We start from the raw sequence: 7213 nt of genomic DNA on the forward strand, positions 1-7213 counted from the left end.
CCTAAGACACCTGCGCTCCCGTGCTAACTGCGTGTGCAGCCCACCCACCTGCACTGGGAGTCGCCTCATCAGAGCAAGAGGTGCTCCCTGTGTTCTGCTCACCTGGGGACTTCCAGCGGCTGCAGGAGCCCGCACCGGGGACCGGGAGGCGAGGCCGGGAGACGGTTTCTGTTAACTTCACAGTCCTGACCCCGTAGCTGTGTTGGGAGCGGGTCTCCTGGCTCGGGGTCCCCTGCGGAGCCTTCTCTGCCGGCCCCACGCAGACCGGCCTCCTACTCTTCTCTGTTCCCTCCGCTCCCTCCCCCGCTGCCCTCAGAGGAAAGGAGCCCCCCCTCCCCCCGCCNCCCTCCCCTTCATCTGTGCGTTTGTAGGTGTGGTTCTGCGTCTACTAGGCTCCGCTCCTGCGCTCAGAAAGTAATTTTATTAATTCTTATGTCTTCTGGACTTCCCTACTCCTCTGTATTCATTACATGAGTTCAGAGTTTGAAAGTTTGCATTTCTAGGGTACTGTATATTAACAGCTCATCTGTTTCTTTATAAAGGTCGAAATAACTTTAGTTTCGTAAACGCTCTGCATACTGGACTCTCCCAAGTAGCATAGGATCAGCAAAGAAGATGTGTGCAGATGATAGCAATGCAGCGTCGTGTTTAAGAACGTGGATGCGGGGGCACGTGGGTGACTCAGATGGTTAGGCGGCCAACTCGGCTCAGGTCATGATCTCGCGGTCCGTGGGTTCAAACCCTGTGTCGTACTCTGTGCTGAGAGTTTGGAGCCTGAGCCTGCTTCGCATTCTGTGTCTCCTTCACTCTCTGCCCCGTCACCACTTGTGCCCATTCTCTCTCTGTCCTCCAAATTAAAAATTTTTTTAAAAAATAATAAAAAACAGGGATGTGGATGGGGCGCTGGGGCGGCTCAGTCCAATGAGTGTCAGTCTCTAGTTTCAGCTTAGGTCACGTCCCAGAGGGGCGAGCTCGAGCCCCAGTGTCTGGCTCCGCACCGGGCATGGAGTCTGCTTGGGACTCTCTTTCTCTCTCACCCCGCTCTTGACCCTGCTTGCTCCCGTGCTCACTTTCTCTCTATTTAAAAGCAACAAACTAAAAGGAGGGTGTGGAAAGCAGAAGGCCTGTATCCTCCACCCGCATCCAAGCTGAGTGACCCTGCGCAAGTGACGTTACCCTCTGTGTGCATTGCTGTCCTCGTCGGTCAGGGTCTCCCGGGGCGGTGGCGGCGATACGGAACCTCCAGCACGAGAGGAAGACTAGGAGGGGACCCGCCGGCCCGTCCGCAGGCTGGGCTCTGGGCTAACGACGAATGTGCAGTTAAAGGAGTCGTTGACCTTCAGGGACATGTCTGTAGATTTCACCCTGGAGGAGTGGCGATATCTGGACTCGGCTCAGAAGACCCTGTACAGGGACATCATGCTGGAAAACTGCAGCCACCTGGTCTCCGTGGTTGAGGGACCGCGCCCCAGCGTGACCGGACCCCACGCACGCGAGTCCCCTCAGCTGGTACCTGCTCAGGGGTGCGGGAGGCCCCGGACAAGTTCNTGTTGCAGGAGTCGTTGACCTTCAGGGACGTGTCTGTGGACTTCACCCTGGAGGAGTGGCGATATCTGGACTCGGCTCAGAAGACCCTGTACGGGGACATCATGCTGGAGAACTGCAGCCACCTGGTCTCTGTGGGTGAGGGACCGCGCCCCAGCGTGACCGGACCCCACGCACGCGAGTCCCCTCAGCTGGTACCTGCTCAGGGGTGCGGGAGGCCCCGGACAAGTTCCGGCCTAAGGCTCACGGTCGGGAAGTCAGAGCCCCGTTTGCAGCCCGCGCGGGCCGCCAGCTGTCGCCCAGTCTGTGCTGCAGCGCGCTGAGGGGCACAGCTGTCCCCCGGGGCGGGCACCCAGGCCGGACCGCCTTTGATTAGCAGGGCTCCGTCTCGGTGCTGGAACCCACGGGGCATCAGTAACTGAGTCCTGTGTCGTGTCCCCTCCTCGGGACACCTGGTAGCCAAGCCCGATGCGGTCAGCAGATGGGGACGAGGGGAGGAGGCCGGGACGGCAGAGGGAGAGACGCCACGCGGCACCTTCCGGGGGAGCAGGCGCTGGGCCAGTCAGGCCAGGGGCGCTGGTCGGTCAGTGAGAGCCTGGCGTTGGGGACCTGGCGGGGAGCCTTGTCCAAGCCCCTAGACCCGGGGACGCAACGTGGGTTCAGTGAGACGAGCTGCTGTGCCATCCACGTGACGTCCCCTGGGTAGCCGAGGCAGGACCCAGCCTCCCCCTTCCGCTCCCCCCGCTTCTGGAAGCTTGCAGGACGCGTCCTCTGTCTCGGGCATGTGCGTGTTGCTCAGAGGAGATGCGGGCGGAGCGCGATGGCTCTTCTTTCTCTCCTGCATGTGGGCCCTTCACACTGACACCCGGAGTCTCCTTCGGCCTCGGGGGATGACCCTGCCTGCTCACGTGGAGGTGGCGTGGACCCAGAGCTTTGCCAGTGACTGTCAGCTCGGCCAGGCAGGCGGCCACCGTGGCCGTGTCTGCGCGCATTTTTGTGTGGACAGTGTCGGCCTTCACACGACCGTGTCCTCCCTGCTCAGGTCCTCGGTCTCTCCAGCCCTGACGCGACCCCGCCTGTCGTCAGGTTGCTGCTCGTGTCAGTGCTTCCCTCCCCCTCACCTGTGTCCTGTGTCGTCTCTTTATTCACTGAGGACACAGGAGAACCCGAGGGGACGTTTCCCCGGGCGGCTCACTCCAGGGCGCGCTGGCCTCTCCCTTGTCCTTTGTGGGGGGGCGGGTTCGGGTGCTTTCGCTCTGGGCCCCTCGTGGGACCCGCACACTCTTCCAATGTCGCTCTTCCTCTGTGTCTTGCCCCATGCTCAGCAGATACCCCTGCACCCATTTGTGGGGCGTCCGTGCGGATGCGGGGCTCCCCCACACGCCCTGGGCACCGGCAGCCGGGCTGGAAGCAGACGGTCACGCCCTGGGGTCCCCCTCAGGTTCACAGGTGAGATCTGCTTTGCAGCGGCTGCGTGGAGCCCGGGGGCAGAGCCCTGGCCGTACTGGCCGCTGGCCCGGCCGAGCCCTCATGTCCCCTGACGGCTTCTCCCGGGCCCGTGACCACTGGGCTGCGCACCGACTCTCTCGGGGCCTCTCTGGTACTTTCTCCGTGGGCGCCATGTGTACATGGAACAGGGGGGAGCTCTGCTGCTGTGATTGCGCATCGTCAGCCAACCCTTTACCACCTCGTCCGGTGGGGGTGGCTTGCCCTCTGCCTGGTCGGACCCCTGGGAGACGCCTGCACCTCGTCTGTCCAGGTGTGAGGCTGCGGAACATTCGGTGAATCTTTTTCATTTCGGACGAGGGCTGAGGAGGGGTTCGGGGTTCACCAACAGCCCAGTGGTTAGGAGCTTGGGCTCTGAGCTCACGGCCGGGGCTCCGATGCCGGCCTGTCCTGTCCCTGGCTGGCCCTGCGCACACTGGCCCCGTCCCTTTGCCTGTGTGTGCAGGTGGCTACTGCTGGAACTTGCGGGATCGCCCGCGTTTAATGAGTAATGGACGTGAGCCTGGTCCCCGGAAGCTCTCAGTTAAATGTCACTGTTGTTACTGGTGTGGACGCAGAGTAGCTCTTATTAGGGTCATTGTTAACCAGAGGTGTGTCACGGTGGCCTGGGGACCTCAGGGCACCCCACGGGGTGGCCCCGCCTGTGGTGGTATTTTCAGAACACCCGGGGCAGGCCTGGGTTGTGCGTTTTGAGCGACACTTGGTAGTTCTGACTCTGAGTCTAGTTCAGATCCAGATTGTAAACATCCCCTGAGGGGTTCAGGGCCGTGGGGAGCACAGAGCTCAGTGTGGCCTCCCCCCAGCCTGGGTTCAGGGGGGATGGGCAGGCGGGAGAGCGCAGACTCCCTGCCTGGCAGCTTGCCTCCCTTCCCTCACTGCTCCAGACCTCGGGCTGCCTGGGGACTGCATGTTCCCCGGACCCGGGTGGAAATTTCGCGCAGCTCCCGTGAATCCTTTGCTTGTGCTGAGCTATTTGAAATTTTGTAGGAACGGCTGGTCTCAGGAGTGGCCTCATGGTAGTAATCACAGCTGTCCGAGCCCGGGCGGTGGCCTGCAGTCTCAAGTTCATTGAAGGTTCTTGAGCTTTTCCCAGAAAGGTCTGTGCCTTTCTTCATTTCCCCTGTCTTTGTTTTCTGGGGTTTTTTTCCTTCTCCTTTTACCTCTGTTTCCTTTTTTCTACTTACTTTGGGTCTACTTGGCTGCTCTTGTCTAGCTTTCTTCCCGACAGGATTATGAACATTTTCACACCAAACAAGTGAAAGAATCGTAGTTTGAGCACCCATAGGATTCCACCTAGGTTCTTCAGCGAACAGTTTGCTCTGTTTGCTTTTCTATCTTCTGTGTCCTGATTCCTCTGTCCTCCCCCTTTATTTTGTGACGTGTTTCCTTGTAAGTTTCAGAGATAGTACATTTCACGCCTGAATACTTCCGCAGGCATATCCTTAACTATGTGTGTCCTTAATGCTTAATAGGCATTTTAATAAAAAAGAAATTCCTAAGTAGCACCATATGGGATTTGATTGTATGTGGTAATGTTTAATCCCCATATCTATTTCGTGTATTTTCATTATATATTTATGCTGAGATGACCATTCTTCTTTTAAGTTATATTTATTGAGGTATAATTTATATACCGCACGTTCACCTTTCTTAGGTGTACAGTTCTGTACATTTGACAGAGATTAAGTCACGGAACCAAGATCCTGGACCTTTTCATTCCTCTAAAGCATCTCCTTGTGCTTCTATATAATTAAAGGTCTTCCTCACTCCCAAATCTGGGATTTGGAAATGGATTCTTCTCATTTCTATTCTTCTAGTTTTCTTCTGTCTAGAATGTCATTTAAATGGATCTTGCTTCTTTCACTTAATGCTTTTCAGGGTCATCCATGTTTGACGTGTATGAGCGTCTTATCCTTTTTGAAGTTGAATAATGTTATATTTGCTTATCTTGTGAGCAGTTTGTGTGCATTGGATTCTTTCTTAATTTGGGGGCATTATGAAAGGAGCTGGTATGAACATTCACGTCCAGGTGTTTGCATGGACACGTTTTCATATCCTTGGGTAAATACCTGGAGTGGTATTGCTTGGTCATATAGTAAATGTATGTTTAGCTTCCAAGATATTACCACGCAGTTTTCCGGCATGGCTGTAGCATTTTCATTGACCAGCACCAGCGTGAGAATTCTGGGTGTTTTGTATCCTCGTCTGCACTTGGTATTCTGAGTATTATTAGTTGTTCTTTTTCATAGATGTGTGGGAGTACCTTACTGTGATTTGAACCTGCATTTCTTCAATAACGAACGGTTCATGTCTTCTCACGCATTTATTTGCCATCCAGACATCGTGGGCGAACTGTCTATGGTGATGTTTTGCCATTTTTGTTCCTATTAAATGGTAAGAGTTTTCTGGCATTCTAGATGCAAGTCCTTTACCAGCTACGTGCTCTTTATGTATTTACTCTCAGGCTGTGGCTTGTTAGTGTCTTTCAAAAAAGGACATTCTTAATTTTGATAACATCCCGTTTCTCAAACTTGTCTTTTATGGTTCATGCCCTTTGTGCCCCATTAATTCTGTCTAATCCATGGTAACACAGATTTTCTCATATGATTTCCTTTGGAAGATTGCCGGAGACCGAAACTGCGCAGGTCATCCCTGATGGCAAGGCCCAGGGAAAAACCTGTAGGAAAAGACTGCAAGGCAGCAGTCAGAAGAACCTCCCAAAGAATTCTTCTTCTCTGCTTAGTCTGTGCCTTTTACTCTCACTTCTGCTGTTAGGCTATTCTAGGGTGAATATGAAACCAGAATCGCCCAAAGTTCCCCCCTTTCTCCAAAATGGAATGTATCTAAATATCATGTCCTCCCCTTTAATCAGATGTTGTCTAATGAATATTGTAGCAATTAGCACAATTGGAGACAGTCCGGTATGCATGGGGTCTATAAGAGACCTAGAATTCATTCTCCTTGTATGCGTCTGATTGCCAGTAAGAATACATATTATGCCATAAGCAGAGACAAAAACAAGACTTAGTAGTTGTGGAGGACTTTCTCGGAAAAGTGTTAGAGACATATTGTCTGCTGACCTCAAGCCTGTGTTAGAGACCTATTGCCTGCTGACCTCAAGCCTGTGAGGCAACTTATGGATTGTTCTGGCCAAAGAATGAGATCGGTAAATGCAGAGACCAAATTCTAGTTGATCCACATAAAACATTTCCATACGTCATCTGTGATAAATGTTGACAGTGTTCTTTCTTAGTAAGGGGTTGTGAGGGTCTGTTACCTACAACCGCGGGTACGAGTATATCCTGTTTTTGCATGCCCACTGAATGTAAACAGTTAAAGGGCACTGTGTTCTCATGTATGCTGGCAATATGCTCCACTTATCCTTAGATACCCTGCCATACGTAGTAAAGAATATGTACAACTTTGTTCTGACTACCTGGTTAAATTTTATTGGTTGAAGTGGAAACCATGTACTGTGAAATCACTGTTGCCAAGAAAACTTAGAAATGTTAAGTCCCATGACTTTATTCAAAAATGTAAATTGTTTAAGCATGATTGTTTGGATTTGCTATATAAACACCCTAAGCTGAAAAATAAATTTGAGCAGTCCATCTGAAGAGGCTGGCTCTGTGTCTTCTTCGCCGACTCCAACCCTCACTCTCCGGGTCAACCTGGCTTGCAGAGGCTGCACCCCTGCAGAAGATTTATAATTTTAGCTCTTACTTTTAGGCCAATGGACGTAATGAGATAAGTTTTTTTTTTTTAACCTGGTGTGAGGTAAGGATCAATGTTCTTTTTTTCTGCACGTGCATATTCAATTGTCCAGCAGCATTTTTGAAAAGACTGTATTTTCTCCATCAATCGACCTTGGGCCCTTGTGATTTTGTGACCTTACGTCACTCTCTTAATTACCATAGCCTGATATTAAGTGTTCACATCAGGTAGTATGAATCTTCCAACTTTGTTCTTCCTTTTCATAATGTTTTGCCTCTTCTAGGTCCTCCATATTTTCATCTAAATTTTAGAATCACCTTACCAGTTTCTGCATAATAGCTTGCAGGGATTTTGTTTTGGGGTGCCTTGCATCTGTGGATCATTAAAATACTAACAATATTGACTCTCCCAATTCCTAAACGTGATATATCTCTCTATTTAGGTCTCT

At 52.1% G+C, this 7213-nt stretch overlaps 1 long non-coding RNA gene across 2 annotated transcripts in view; it reads left to right on the forward strand.

Moving 5' to 3' along the window:
- The window catches only part of LOC144245327 (uncharacterized), an 11265-nt gene extending 4597 nt beyond the window's left edge, over positions 1 to 6668 (forward strand). For both annotated transcript variants that reach the window (XR_013339224.1, XR_013339225.1), the window contains exon 4: positions 1557 to 6668. This is a non-coding gene — a long non-coding RNA (uncharacterized LOC144245327). The remainder of the gene's footprint in view (positions 1 to 1556) is intronic.
- The last annotated feature ends 545 nt before the right edge of the window (positions 6669 to 7213 follow it).

Source organism: Crocuta crocuta, unplaced genomic scaffold, assembly GCF_008692635.1.
Source record: "Crocuta crocuta isolate KB4526 unplaced genomic scaffold, BGI_CrCroc_1.0 scaffold2055, whole genome shotgun sequence".
Classification (NCBI taxonomy): Eukaryota; Metazoa; Chordata; class Mammalia; order Carnivora; family Hyaenidae; genus Crocuta; species Crocuta crocuta.